The sequence below is a fragment of the Enhydra lutris genome, unplaced genomic scaffold, assembly GCF_002288905.1.
Source record: "Enhydra lutris kenyoni isolate GAN:26980312 unplaced genomic scaffold, ASM228890v2 scaffoldscaffold9, whole genome shotgun sequence".
Lineage (NCBI taxonomy): Eukaryota > Metazoa > Chordata > Mammalia > Carnivora > Mustelidae > Enhydra > Enhydra lutris.
The window spans coordinates 43924023-43940491 of record NW_019154093.1 but is presented as its reverse complement, the minus strand read 5'-3'; the positions used below and the strand labels follow the sequence as shown (position 1 = coordinate 43940491).

The 16469-nt window shown below is 37.5% G+C and overlaps 1 protein-coding gene across 1 annotated transcript in view; it reads right to left on the bottom strand.

Moving 5' to 3' along the window:
- Nucleotides 1-16469, bottom strand: part of LOC111143388 (ST6 N-acetylgalactosaminide alpha-2,6-sialyltransferase 3) — a 533116-nt gene that overhangs the window by 17983 nt on the left and 498664 nt on the right. The window lies entirely within an intron of this gene.

The window sequence follows — 16469 nt, the reverse complement described above, 5'->3', positions numbered from 1 at the left end:
CAAATAAATAAATCTTTAAAAAAAGAAAAAAGTTTTCAAGTATATAATACAGTATTGTTAATTGTAGTCCCCATGCAGTGCATTAGATCCCTAGATCTTATTTATCTTATAGCTGACAAAGAATCAGGCTTTAAATTCCCTTTTCTATCAGTTGACCTACAGCTCGGCCAGAATTCTGATTTCATCTATCAGGATTGAACTACGCTCTGTACATTTTATAAATCACAAATCATAGCAAAGGGCCAGCTACATGCGGTGTGCCAAAGAAAAGAGAATAAATGAACCCACAGTAGATACATCAAGATCAAGAGGCATATTCACTATTAAATCCCTGAAATCATGAGGTAAAATATCAATTTAACTAAATTAATTTCAGTCTCTTGAATTTTCACTGCAAAACAAACTGAAAATTGAGAGTGTCATTTATACCTTCCTGATTTGGCAAAGCACATACTTAATGGAATCTCGTGGCAATTAATGTCTTAGGTCATCATACAGACACAGGCAAGACTCTTGCCTCCCTGCTTTCGGCTGTCACCAGGTACCCCTCCTACCGTGGCTGTCTCCAGTTTCACAGCCAACTAAACCCAAAAAGTGACATTTGCATACCAGCCTCCCATAGGAAAGCTTCCTTAGTCTTCTGTCAGCACAAAGCTCTTCCAATTATGTTCAGCCTCAGAAGTGCCATTTTATTTATCAGAAGGCCATTTTCCAGTTTTTAAATGGCTTCGGACCTGCCACTTCTCTGAGTAACCCTGACAAAAAGAGCACTTGCCATTCACCTTGGACTGGGCTTGTAGCGATCCCCATGACCAGCATGCAGTTAATATGACTAATGTATTCGGGATGGTGCCCTGACTGACTGAGGCGGCTTTCTAAAACCCAGGCTTGCGACTGCTGATTTGCACATTGTAAGAGAAGAAAAACTAAGTGCTCACGACTGTGGTGCTGTGAATACTGTTTCCTTCTGCTCACTCACGGTTCAGGAATCATGATTATATTAATGCAGCCAAGGGCTTATGTCAGATAGTAGATGGCTCCAGCTCCTGAATTATTTTATTTAATTTTTTTTTTTGGATAGCAGCACCATCGTTCTCCAGGCTACCTGCGTCACCCTTGACTTTGCCCTCTTCCACATCCTTTGTGCCCCATTAGTTACTGAGTCATGTCAGCCCTTCCTTCATGCTGTCTCTCACATCTGTTTCCTACTTCACATCGCACTGCTCCTCTAAGACCCTGAGTAACAAAGCAGCTTAGAGGGGGACCTCGGATGAGTACATCCACCCACTGCGGTATATCTATGAAATCTTCGTGCACTCCAGTCGCAGGAAGCCACCATCAACGCACGAGGTGTCCCTTCACAATCATGGCATTTTCCTTAAAAATCACAAAAATTGGAACCAGTGAAGGGGGATAAGAAAAAAAAAAAAAGAAAAAAAATACATATTATGACAACACTCAAGCAGTGCCATGGAGAAAGACATGTTTTTCTATCTCCTTGCTCAATAATTTTCTCCAGTCATAGGGGACTTTATTGTGGAAACAGCCTCAATGTATTTCCTGGTAAGGTGCTGGAACTGAGAAAGCCGGGTTACACACAAAATCAATATTCCTTGATTCAGTCTCTGCTCTTCACTGTGGCACTTTCCCCCATCATCTCTTTCCAGAGGGCAATGCAACAGGAAAATCAGATTTTCCTCTAATCAGGGGTAAGGAGTGATTTTTAGCTTTGTGACTGATCATCAAGGAGCTTCAAAGAACTCAGTGTTGGTTAGCCATTCAAATCTTGAGTTCATATGGCTACATACCACCAAAATCGTTCGATTCTTTTCCCTTTGTGCCCCACTACATAAGCAGTAGCATTTAATAAGCATGTTAAAGAATGGCCTAGCTTCCACCAATGGCTATTCAGTGGAAGGATCTTTGACCGGATGAACAGATGAGTTAGTTTCTCCCGACAACTCACCTTTGCACAATGTGCTTCTCTGAAGAGAAGAGTGGTGCGTGGCGAGAGGGAAGCACTTTTCTATAGATAGCTATTATTTTCCTCTAACATACGTGTTTCCTTTTTTGGCTTATTTCAGAGAATAACTCAGAGACATGTAATCTTAGCAGTTTCTTTTTGTCTTGAAAGAAATACAAGCTGCATGTGGTTAAAGAATTTTATCTTCTGTGATTTGTGTTTTAGACAAAGGTATGTTATTTTTATGTTTATTCTACTCAGCATGTCAAAAGACAAACAGAAATAACTGGCAACTTACTAGCTTATTTAGAAAAAAATCATTTTGAGTATTAAGTTCCCTCGAGTATATTGAAATATTTGAGTCCATTATTGCACCTTGAAAGTACTGAAATTAAATGTTCTAGGGTGAAGAAATGCACCAACTAATGAAGGATAAAAAAAAAACAACCCACATATATTTAGCACCTAAGGAGTTGTTCTTTAGAAACCTGGAAAAAAGGATTCGTTTAATTTATGAATTAAACATTTTAGGGGCACATCAGTTGTATAAAACCAGGGGAAGTCAACACATGGGCAATTATTTAACAAACAATATGCAGTTATTCAACAAACACTAAATGTATCGAGTGGCCTGCTATGAGCCGGGCCCTGCACAAATAAGGAACTTTGCCTTTTAGTGTTGAGTAATCCTTGTATTAGAAAGGAAAACATGTAAACATTTTTGTGTGCTTTTATGCCCAAGCCCGTAGAAGATCCGTGAAGTATTCTGTCTGTAATAATATGGCATCTCTCCGAAGAAAGCGTTCTGTGCCTGGGGGAGGAATTTGTCTCAAAAGTGGCCTTAATACCCCATTTCTCCCCTTACAGACCATAAAATGTTCAACATCATCCCAACACTGCTTCAAAGTGTTTTAAAAACCCAATCGATACTCTTCAACCCTTTTCTTGGGATTCTAGACCAGCAATTCACCCAGCTCTGTTTCTTCCTTCAGACCTTCGCTCTGTTCACCTCACTTTGTGCCTGGCATCAGGGACAACATGCTCATGGAGAAGTGTGATTCTCCTGTCTGGGCTTCTATCGTCTTCTTCCTTGACCTGACTCTGATGCCCCCCGTTCTGTGGCACACTGGAGTGACAAGAGCAAGGAGTTACTGCTTCCAAGCAGAGTAGGCTGTCTGAACCGTTAACCCCCTAGAGCAAAGAGCAATCCTGTTTACTTGGAGTGAGGGAAAATGGAGACACTTGAAGCCTCGTCAGTAAAGAAAACTGACCTAACAGGGGGATTCAATTATAAGCTCATTGACAACCAGTTAGCACTATGTTTGGGTTCATCTCTCTTTGGGCTATTTTATAGAAAACATTTCAAATTAAGAAAATAAAATCCTATGATAATTCCCATGCTGCATAAATTGTTCCAGAGCCCAGAAAAATATGGAACATATCCCAATTCATATTACCAATCCTGCATCACAGTGATACTGAAACCTGGAAGGAGCCAAGAGGGGGTAGGGATGAAAAATGACAGTACAATTACTCTTATAATTATAGACTCAAAAATCCTCAATTAAAACCCAACCAACTGATCTTAGCACCAAATTAAACAGTCATACCCCTATGGCCAAGCAGGTTCTATTCCAAGAGTGCAAGGATAATTGAATATAGGGAAAGCTATCAATATGGCACTCCTCAAGTGTGTTAGACTGAACCCTAAGTCCACGGGATACTAGTAAGTATTCTATAAAGGAAGTGGGACAGGTAATGTTTAGAAATGGTGGTTTTAACAAAGTTAACTGGACTATTTTCATTGTATTGAGATATAATTGATATACAGCACTATATAAGTTTAAGGTGTAGAGCATTAATGACTTGACAAGATATATCATGAAGTGATTATCACAGTAAGTTTAGTTAACATTCTTCATATCATATAGATACACACAAAATGTTTCTTTTTCTCTTGATGGGAACTTTCAGGATATATCCTCTTAGCAGCTTGTAAATATACCATACAGCAGTATGGAGTGTGTGTGTGTGTGTATAATTTTTTAACAGAATTTCTTGACTGCCAAATTCAGACTTGTCAGCATCTTTCGCATGATAATGAGCTAATGAATCTCTAAGAAAAGAATGTGCTATGCAACTTTTCCCCAAGTTATTTGACCAGATGACAATTTCCTTCTCACTCAGTTTTTTTCATGGACTAGCCTGTGGAAAAAGTATTCTCTGGGAGAATGTTTTTGGTGGATCCTGTATTAATTTAATTCATTGCATCAGTCCCTCAGGGAAACACTATATCATTTCTTCAACAGATGCCAGAAAGATAGATAAAATTCAATATTCAATCCAAATAAAATTATTTTAATCTATGACCAATGGGATATCTCCTTAACAAAATAAAGAACACCTCTTAAACTAAAGGTGAACATCATAAGTAATGCTGAAATGCTAGAGAATATGTGTCATTAAAATCAAGAACAAAAAACAAGTGGATGCTGTTATGTTTTTTCTTTTAACGTTGTTCTGAAAATTTTAGTGAATGGAATAAAACATGAAATGTTAATGATGAAAAAACACAGAGATCTTATACATACATGAAAGATTGTTTAAAAACTGTAGAAAGAAGGGGCACCTGGGTGGCTCAGTTGAATGAGTGTCTGGTTCTGCTAAGGTTATGTTATCAGGGTCCTGGGATCAAGCCCCGTGTTCCATTCTCTGCTCAGTGAAGAGTCTGTTTGAGATTCTCTCTCTGCCTCTCCCTCTGCCCCTCGCCCTGCTCACACATGTGCACTTGATCTCTTTCAATAAATAAAATATTTTTAAAAATTATAGAAGGAAGCTAAAAGCAATTAGGATCAGAGAATTTGATAAAATAGTCAAGTACAAAATACATATATTTAAAAATGAATAGTTTTCTTTAATAACCAGAACCAATGGGTACAAAATATGATATGCTGAAACAATCTTAAAATTCATAAGAGCAAAAGTATTTTTTTAAAATACTAAAGAATAGGGATGCCTGGGTGGCTCAGTGGGTTAAGCCTCTGCCTTCAGCTCAGGTCATGATCTCCGTTGGGGTCCTGGGATTGAGTCCTGCATCAGGCTCTATGCTCAGCAGGGAGTCTGCTTCCCCCTCTCTCTCTGCCTGCCTCTCTGCCTACTGGTGATCTCACGCACTCCCTCTGTCAAATAAATAAATAAAATCTTTAAAACAAAATAAAATAAAATACTAAAGAATAATCTTAATAAAAATCTGTGGGACTTTCAGGACTGGACTACCAATTTCATTGACTGGAAAATATATCCATTCTCCCTAAATTAATAAGTCCGGATCCAATTCTGATAAAAATTCCAGTGGTGCAAAAATAGTCACAAAGGTAAAATATACTGACAAAGTAGGGGAAGAAACATTGGTAACACATATAGAATGCAAAGAGTTGATGTTTTATTTATTTAATAATTTGTATTTATTTATTTTAAAGATTTTATTTATTTATTCAACAGAGAGAGAGGGAGAGAGAGAGAGCGCAAGCCAGGGAGAGGCACAGGGAGAGGGAGAAGCAGGCTGTCCGCTGAGCGGAGAGCCTGCTTCTCCCTCTCCCTCTGCCTGCTGCTCTGCCTGCTTGTGTTCTCTCTCTGTCGAATAAATAAATAAATAAAAACACGGAAGAAAATATGCACAGGTGCATATGCTCACACAGGTTCAGCTTAGTGACTGTAGTCTCCTTTCTGACAAATGCTCGTCCTTGGTGAGCTCTCTTCTGCCCACCCTGTGTCAGCGTCAGATGCCCCCACCCTCATCCCCGACCCTCTCACTCAGCTTCATTCTGCTCTACTTAATACCACGTGATAGAGTAAAGATGTGTTTATTTACTGTCCTTCTCCTCCCACTCCATTATAAATTCCATGAGTGTCATTTATTTGGTTAATCTCTGTTTTCCCAGGATTTAGATATTTGTCATATAGTAGGGGCTCAATAAATATTTGTTGATTAAAGGACCAAATACCATTTAGTCTCCTCTATTTATTTAAGTATTTCCTAAATTCGTTGGACGCTGGACTCACTTATTACACGTGTGCCTGACTTTTTAATTCACATCAGCATGTCCCTGACTTCGGTTCATGCACTTAGGGCTACCTCATTGGCTTAGGATGGACTTGCTATTTTGTAATAACATTGTACTTCATATGAAGTAGGGCACTAAAACTTTGAGTAAAAACCACATTTTAATCAGAATCTGTCATCAGTCCACGAAAATTCCCATTTGTGTTGACTTATTGGCTCATTTCAATGTATCAGAAGATTTCTTATAAAGGAAGTAGTTTAAAAGGAATTGTCACCTCACAGCAGGCTGGGTGCCAAGGATAATTAGGCAAGTGGTATGCTTGGCTGGGGCCATCATGGGACCATATAAGGTACAGGGCTGCTGAGTCAGAATCAGAGAGGTAGGTCATGGCTGTAGAGCTTGTGCAGGGTGCAAGGGCGCACCTGGGGCCTGAAACCAGGCCTTATTCTGTTTGCCATGGTTCTGGCTGCATCAGCCCAGAGAAAGGAATGCCTTTTGGTACCCCCTCACCTGGTAGGAGCATCTTTTTCTATTAGAACAAAGGTTAAGAATACGGTAGCATTGGGCCTGATCATAATGGACTTTCCTTAGTAATTGGACCATGAGTTCTAAAGGCAGAGAAAAATGGAAATGATCAGAGATTCTACAGCTAGAACATTTGCTGTCAGTGAAGGGAAAAAGAAAGCTCCTGGGAAGAGCCACTAGTAAGTAGCAGTAAGGGGAGCAAAATGCTTTATTTTAATAAATTTCAATAAGCTTAATAAAAAACAACTTTTAAAGTAAAAAGACTAAAGTGAGAATAATCCTGGAAACATGACCTTAAAAAAGACTGAATAAGTTTACACCAAAAATTAAGTTCAGTTAGATTGATAACAAGAAAGGTTTAAGGATATAAGTACTATCTGGCTTTTTATTCATTAGTCCATATATTTAGTTAGATTCTTCCAAGTGCCCATAGGTTATGGAAAATGCAAGGAGGACAAAGTTTAGGTGAAGAGACAGTACAATGTGTCAGGAGCTCCAGTGAAAGTCCAAACAGATTCTTGGTAGTATAGAAAATAAAGTGACTGGCTTTTATTGTAGATGTCAGAGAAGGTCTTTATAGGAGGGCTATTTCTGTGTCTTAAGGTATGAATAGGAGTTTGCTTATTAGATGAAGAAAGAACATTCTGGGCAGAAGTATCAGCATATAATGAAAGTCAGAGAAATTAAACTACGGCACATTCAAGGGATGATGAGTTTAATGTCACCACACCATAGAGTGTCTGTGATGGAATGGCAGGTAATAAGGCTAAAGAGGTAGATTTTGTAATGTTGGACTGTGAAAGGGCCTTCTTTGCTACATGTGTGTATTTGGATTGTACCTTTTAAGATATAGAGGGCTAGCAGATGTTTATTAGGAAACAATATGGTTAGATTTTATGATAATAAGCCTGTGTAGGTTATGAGGTGCATTTGGGAAATACTGGTGATAGAATGACAAAATAGGAAACCCAGTTAAGCCATAATGGAGTTAGAGACTACAATGTCACAAAAGATTAGAGAGAAAAGAGAACAGAGCTAAGGAACATTCTAGAAAAATAGCAAGATGGATGCAAGCAGATGCAGCAAAGAATCAAATTAAAGTTATTTCTAATTTGAAAACTAGCTGGGATGATGACACCATAATGGAAATGGAGAATCCAGAGGTCATGTTATTTCAGGGTGTAAGATAACAGAGTCTAGTTTGGATGTGCTAAATTCGAGATGCTGTGGAATTTCAGTTTGTGGAGTTCCAAGATAAATGTAGAATATGAGTTTTGGTAAGGAGATATCTTGAAATAATAAGATTATTAGTTGTAGGGGAGGAACAGGGATCATGGAGAGAAGAAAAACAAGAATGAGTGTTGAAGGAACTCCAACAATTGATGTGTCAACAGAGGGCAAGGGGTCAAAGCAGGAGATGGAGATGACACAATTTGGTGCAGGTTCTCTTAGACATTGCTAGAGATTACATTTATATTCTCTTTTCATCTCTCACAGAGAATATTTAAATTATGCATACTGTCCTTTTCATTAATTTTTTAAATAAAAAACTATTCTAGCAGGCAGATTAGGTGCTTACTTATGAATTTCTAAGAGTGGGTGTAGTATCCAGCATTTCCTGAACACATCTGATTACAGAACCCTTAACATCTGATGTTTTGTAGAACAAATTCTGGAAAATATTACACTACATACTTTTAATCTTGTGTTATGTACAGAAGCTAAATTGACAGATTCATTATAATAAAGTACTTCTTACCTATTAAAAATGAAACACTGAATTCATCTGTTCTCATAATTCAAATATTCAGCCATTCTTTTAAAAAACTGTGGCTTTGCAAGGCCCAGCCAATTTTTTATGTAGTGCAGAATGAGAGTTACAAAGATTTATGCATTTGAACCAAACATGTATGTTTATAGACTAACACCAAGTTTTCTTCTATATGCTTGACTTTTTATTTCTCATTTAACTTTTGCCCAGATTTACCTACATTATTAGTATGAAATATTTCATACATATGAAGGACTAGAGGTAATATATGCATCATCCATAGAATAATAAACTACCAAGCTTAAGAAATAGAGTATTATCAATTCAGATCCTTGAATTCCAATCCCGTCTCCCTAGCAGGAGTGATCATTATTTTAGTTTTTGGATTTATCACTCCATTTTTTTTTCAGTATAGTTTTACTACACATGTATGTATCCATGAACAAGATGTTATTTGGTTTTGTGGGTTTTTTCATTTTATGTAAATGGTATTATTTTGTATACTGTATATTTGTTCCTCTGTGACTTTCCTTTTTCACTCAATATTTTGTGAGATTCATCTCTGTTAATGCTTGTGGCTGCAGTTCATTCATTTTTTTTTTTACTACCATAGTAAAATACATTTATGGGTACATAACAATTTACTTATCCATTCTTTTGTCAATGGATGTTTGAAATATTTCCAGTTTTCTTTTTCCTCTTGCAAACGTTACCAATATGAATATTCACACACCTGCACTAGTGTTTCTCCGGGAAAATATCTATGAGTAGAATTGCTAGGTAGAAAGATAAGCAAATGTTCAACTACAAGATAATTTTCCAAATTTTCGGAAGGGCTGGGACCAATTTATACACCTATCAATAGCATAGACAGGTTCTAGCTATTCTTTATCCTCAGTAATACTACATATTTTCAGATCTTAAAATTTTTGCCAATGGTATATAATTAATTTGATGTAAATTTGTATTGCCCTGATTACTAATGAGGTTGAGAATATTTTCACATGTTTATCAGCTATTCATGTTTCTTTTTTAGCGAAATGCCTGTTGAGGTTATTGCTTAGTTTTTTTTTTTTTTTCCAATGAATTATTTTTCTTTTTCTTAAGGATTTTTTAGGAATCCTTGATGCTACTCCCATATGTATGTGTTATAAGTATCTTCTCTCACTGTAGTGTATCTTTTTACTTTTTTTCCTTAAATCTTTTTAACTTAAAATTAATCAATTAATTAAACTGATGAAATTTTTAAAAATAAAGATCCCTGCACCAATTTATTAATTAGTAAAGTTAATAAGAATAAACAAATATATCAACCTTTTTCTTTACAGTTTGTGTTTTGAGGGCTGATTTTAAGAAATTTATCCCCAACTGGATATCAAATTAAAGGTTCTTTAAAAAGCACATTTCCTTTGTTTGCCTTACAACTTAAAAATTACAAATCTATCATTATATTAAGAACTTACAAACAAAATTATTTAGGAGGTCTCAAGTGTAATTTCATGTCTTTCCTCCTGTTATTGGCTTTCCTGGACTCTACATTCACTCATAATCTTCTCCTTGAGGATGCACGCACATACACACACACACACACACACACACACACACACACACACACACACACAGATGTATGCACCTGCCCATCCTTCCTTTTCTCTCCCCATGCTCATCTCCAGCTCTGCCTCCCCACGAAAGCAATCCCCAGTGAGAACTTGGGTGAACTGACAGTATCAGATTTTCACACTGAAGCTTGTTCCCATGTGCTTTTGCTTCACACAATCTTTAACCCAGCTGTCTGTAGTTAGGGCTGTCTTTCATTTTCTCCAATTCTTTTTCCTCTTTCTTTCTTCTAAAAATACAATAGCATTGACTTTTATTCATTCATGTCAAGGCCCTTGAAATTATATCTGCTGCATTTAAATACTCATTAATGTAAATGCTGAACACATCCATTCCAATGCATACTCAATATCCCATAGAGTTAAGTCACTTCGACACAGCCTCATGACAACTCCCATGGCAGAACACTATTTTTAAAAGTTTGACCCACTATTATTCCCATGTTGTGTTTTTTTTTTTTCAGCAGTCAAGTGTACATGGGACAGCTTTTTTCTCCTTCTAGAAGCCCTAGTAACATCCTTCCTTTCTCACAGGATGACCTCATCTCTTACTTGGCAAAGAAATTAGAAACTATTTAAGTCTCTGGGGGGTGCCTGGGTGGCTCAGTCAATTTAGCATCTGCCTCCAGCTCAGGTCATGATCCTTGGGTCCTGGAATTGAGCCCCTTAGGGTTCCCTGCTCAGCAGGGAGTCTGCTTGTGACCTGCCCCCCCCTTCCTTGTGATCTTGTGCGCTCTCTCTAATGAATAAATTAAAAACTTTAAAAAAAAATTAAGTCTCAGATTTCTCCCTCCCTGTCTTCCCTGTTCGGTTCCTTAAACTCCTCTGCATTTATTATGTGTTCTCATTCATTTGGATTGAAGAAGGATATCTCCCTCTCCACCTGGAACCCTATTTGGATCATGGCCATGCCAATTGCTAGTTAGACTTCTTACTGCTCTACCTTTCTCTTTTTCCTCCTTTGTGAGTGATACTATTCTCATCTCTCCCTCAGCTGGTCCCTTTCAGCACTGCCTGTACTAATCTCCCTATTCCCATTGCATTACTTCCTCATGCCAGGATAGACTGGCTTCGTCCACTCAGTCTACAGGTGATGGACTCCAAGTGGTTTTTCTTAGGAGATCTAGGTTTGAATCCTGACTTGGCCACTGACTGGTTGTTCCAAGGTTTGGAAGAAACATGAGAAATTTCAGGCACAGTGCCCTTGTAAATGGGAATAATTTTCCCTACCTCATGAGGTTGTTGTGAGGATTAAGTAAAACATAGTGTTTGAAACCGAGCTTCATGCCAGCCATGACAGGGAGTTCTCTATGTGTAAATTCTTTTTAACTTTTAATTTCATTGCCTCTTCTTTAATCTCTTTTTTCAACTTTGGAAAAATAAGTTCCTATAGCTTCTTGAGCTAATGGTTGAAATGTTTTACCTTATAATTATCTCTTTTAACTAAGACCCAATGTCCTAATTCTGTTATTTATTTAAAATAACTATACATTTTCCTCAAATTACTTTACTCATTTCATTTTATTCTTACTATTTATCCAGTTACATTTCAGTGAACACTAGAAAATAAAAGGCAAAGAGGACTAAAATTAGTGAACTTTAATATGCTGTTTTCCTAAAAGAGAAGACTTTTTAGGTGGCATCTTGACTTCAGTACATCTTGCCCATTTTGAAGATGACCATTTCCTGGAAACTTTGTGAAATGGGATTTGGAAAAATAGATTAGATAAATGGTTTCTGAAGTAGTGTTCTAATCTAATTATTAAAGTCAATCCATATTCATAAGTTGGAAGCTGGCAAAAAAAATTTCTTTGATGCATCTATTTTATAATAACCTTGACGTTTTAAAATGTATCAGATGGCCATCTATCAGAGATAGCTCAGTGCACTTTCAGCACAAGTGAGATGGCCACAGAGGAGGAACTGATTTATATACAGGATGATGGTATACACTCAGATCCAGGACTTTTGGGAGGGGAAAGGGGCACAGGAATAATGAGCAGGGGTCATGTCTTATAAGTCCTTACATGCCTGCCTCCAGCAGAATGTATGTACTCAAAGTGGGTACTCACAGAAGGTTGGACTGAATAATGAGAGTAGGGTTGAAATATGACTCTTCATTTGAGAAAGGTGAAGGCGATCCCATTTCCAGATTAGTGTACTTTAAAATAATCTTTGCTCTAAAAACGGTTTTTAATTCTTATCTGTTTTTCTCTTCCACCTAGATTAGTGTTCTAGCTACAGAGAATAAACATAACACATAGGATATCAAATTGTGTGTTCTGAAAATTGAGTATTAATGATCATAATCTCATTGATGTGCATCACTCCAAATAATAAAATATGATAGAAAATGAAGTACTTTTCTATGTTTTCTAAGCAACACTTTTGTCATCACGTGTGTGCACGCGTGAGCACACACACACACACACACACACACACACATGCACACAGGGCTAAATAATAAGGAGAGCGATAATATAAGCAAACAACCCATTTTATCATAATTTCTTGGATATTCCAGGTAATCCATGCTTCTGAATTGAATTAGACTTGATTTTTCATATGTGGACACAGCATTCAGTTCCTTTTCACCATAAAATGTTGATTCTACTATATTTACTTTTTAATAAGTTCCTACTCTAAAGCTACAAACCCCCCCACAAAACTTACATAAACATTTCAATTATTTTGTGCATAACAGAATGATAAAGGACAACTTATTTTAATGTGAACAGCTAATGAAAAATAAATGAGAAGCATTAATGATATTTTTTCTACAAAATTTATGGAAATCACAATCCTAAAAATATCTTTAAGAAAAAAAGCAATGCAAGAAAGCTATAGTCTTGAAAAAAAGAATACTACTAAAAAGGTAGCTTACTCTTCAAAAATAAAATTCAATATTCCCAAGTTTCACCCACTGTTTTTACTTTCCATTAAAATCACAGAAATGCAGTGAGAATTAGGTTCACTTAGATTTCACATATTTTTGTCTGAAATTTATTTTTTGCATAGGTATAGGAAGGAGTATGTGGTAGGCATTAGTATTATTGAAGAAATACCCTAGTCAATTCTCACTTAGGCACTTAGTAAAAAAGAATCATTTCCTTTTGGTTTAACAGAGGCTTCCATTTATTTTTTATTTTGTGAAGCATTTATGGTAGGAATTCACAGGGAGGCTCCATGCTTGTCTATAAAGCACATATGAGTCATAAGTACAGACAAGATCAGTAGAAGGATAAATGGAGGTGTAAAAAAGTATTTTACTTTTTCCCATCATTGAATACAATGGAGAAGGCACACAAATATTTTTCAGGGGGTGCCTAGGTGGCTCAGTCAGTTAAGTGCCTGCCTTTAGCTTAGGTCATGATCCCAGGGTCTGGGATCAAGTCCCATGTCAGGCTCCTTGCTCAGTGGGGGGGGCCTACTTCTCTGTCTCCCACTCCCTCTGCTCATGTTCTCTCTCTCACTCTTTCTCTCAAATAAATAAATAAAATCTAAAAAAAAAAATTTTTTTTTTGATCCAAGAAAGATCGAAATAGGATTAGAATTCGTATTTCTATCCCAAGGCCTCACCATCAGTTTAAATTCCGAATCTGTAAGCAACATTTTATAAAACATTTCTACTTGTCAGCTTGACTCCAGTCATTCCTTTGGTGCCCTGGGGCAGCTTCTCCTCCTGAAAGCCTGGATGCTGGAGTGGGCAGAAGCACAGGAGTGCATGGGATCCCTGAGCTCCCAGAGTCTGACTGACACCCTGCTCATGGAGTATCTGCCATCTTGGCTGACAGCATGTACTTAAATTGAGTCTAGATGACAAAAATCAGGGCCTGGTGGAGAGGAAGCATGCCACACAGAGCAGAGAGCATAAGCAAATGCATTCTTTTAGGAAGGATTCAGCAGAAAGAGCACAGGCCCCTGGGGCTTCAGTCCCAGCTGTGATACCTACCAGCAGTGTGAATTTGGGTCCATTACTCAAATCTCTTTAAGTCTCTGTTTCTTCTTTATAAAACAACAATAAATGTACAGAGGCCCTCTGTTTACTGATAGTTGTTTTCAAAAGCTGTTCAGAGGTCCATTTGCTTAAGTCCAAAGGATCCACTTTTTGAATTTCTTTCAAAATAGTAGTCTAAGCTGATCCTTCAAAATTTAAAGTCAAGAATATTTTCTCTCCTTCTAGAGGGTATACATTATTATGGGAATACCTTTTCTCAAAATAGAATCCTTTTGCTCAGTGAAAATCTGAAGAGGAAGGTAATCAACCTCCCCCATGCCTTGCCAACACCAAGGATGCCCACAATGGTCAGAGGGAGCACTGCCAACTCCAGCATCTGCACGCCCGACTCCAGGATCTGCACTCAATGCCTCCATGCACTCAATGCCACTTACTCATGTGGTGCAGAGTTGAACAGTCTACAAACTTACAGACCATCCACAGCACACAGGAGAATAATTTTACCAGTAGCTGTTTTCCCATGTTCTCAAACCATGCCTGGCCACTCCTGAGTTAACTTAGTCTGAATCTCAGGACACAAAATCAGATATATAAAGACATAAATTTCTTAAACTCTATTTTCAGTTTCCATTCAGTTTTGTATGGCCAAAGTCGTGTGTGTGTGTGCGTGCAAGTGTGCACATGAAAACCTGTGTTTGGCCTGGGTGTGGCTCTAGCTTTCCACTAGAGAGGGAAGGATACTCACTGCTGCTCTCACCAGGACTCGGCACATGGTAAGCAAACAACTTATATTTATGGAGTAAATGAATGTAAGATGACCTGAAGTGAATGGGAATACCTAGGATCTCTGCTTCTTCATTAGAGCTGCTTCTTATCCCCCAAATACTCTAGTGAGGAGTGTTTTTGGCAGGCCTCCTACACTGATCAAATGAGAAAATGAATCAATAGAAAACTGCCCAGTATCTCTTTGCTTTATACTTTCAGACTCAAACTGAACTATGGATTTTCTTTGCTTTTATTAATGTTTTCTTTGCTTTTATTAGAATCTTTTAGGCCAGTGAGTTTCTCTGAAAACACAGCAGTAAGGGAAAAAAAAAAAAAAGGAAGAAACCTTTTAAGCCACCTCTTAAAGTCAAGAATAATTATAAGCTCACAAGTATAAATGTGTTCAATCAAAATTGAATTCAGGTCTAAAGAGACTGACAGCATCCCACACATCTCTGTGTGGAGCCCCAGATTGTGGCTGGCCAAGTGTACCATCCATTGATAGCAACAGTCATCACAAATATTCTGACATGTGAAATACAGGAGGAAAGTCCTGGACTGATGTTACTTTAATTTTATTGTGGTTCAATGGAACTAGTCATTCACTTGTTAATAATCCCTATATTTCACTATAGATTGCTTCATTTTCTAAAATGAGATACTAAGCTAAATTATTTTTATAGCATTTTTAATTTTTATTAACATATAATGTATCATTTGCCCCAAGGGTACAGGTCTGTGAATCATCAGGCTTACACATTTACTCATAGCACTCACCATAGCACATACCCTCCCCCATGTCCATAACCCAAACACCTTCTCCATGCCCTCCCTCCTCCCAGCAACCCTCAGTTTGTTTCCTGAGATTAAGAGTCTCTTATGGTTTGTCTCCCTCCTGATCCCATCCCGTTTCATTCTTTCCTTCCCTACCCCCCAAGCCCCCCACCCTACCGCTCAAAGGAGGCAAGAATATACAATAGGAAATAGATAGTCTTTAACAAGTGATGTTGGGAAAAGTGGACAGCTAAATGTCAAAGAATGAAACTGAACCACGTTCTTATGCCATAAACAAAAATAAACTCAGAATGGATCAAAGACCTAAATATGAAATCTGAAACCATAACATCCCTAGAGGAAAACTTAGGCAATTTTTCTTTGACACTGGCTTTAGAAATATTTTTCTAGATAGGTCTCCTGAGGCAAGGGAAATAAAAGCAAAATTAAACTATTGGGACTACACCAAAATGAAATGCTTTTGTACAGTGAAGGAAACCATCAACACAAAAAAGATGATCTACTGAATGGAAACCGATTTTGCAATATCTGATAAGGAGTTAATATCCAAAATATATAAAGAACTTATATAACTCAACACACATGAAAAACAAGTAATCCAATAAAAAATGGGCAGAAGACATGAACATGAACAGATGTTTCTCCAAAAAAGATATACAGATGACCAATAGACACATGAAAATCACCACTCATCCTCAAGGAAATGCAAATCAAAACGACAATGAGATAACAGCTCACACCTGTCAGAATGGCTAAAATTAACAAGTGTTGGCACAGGGATGTGGAAAAAACAGTGACCCTTGTGCACTGTTGGTGGGAATGCAAACTGTGGCAGCCACTGTGGAAAACAGTATGGAGATTGCTCAAAAAAATTAAAAATAGAATTACCATGTGATCCAGTAATTCCACTATTGGGTATTTACCAAAAGAAAACAAAAACGCTAATTCAAAAAGATATGTGCACCCCTATGTTTACGGCAGAATTATATACAGTAGACAAGATATAAAAGCA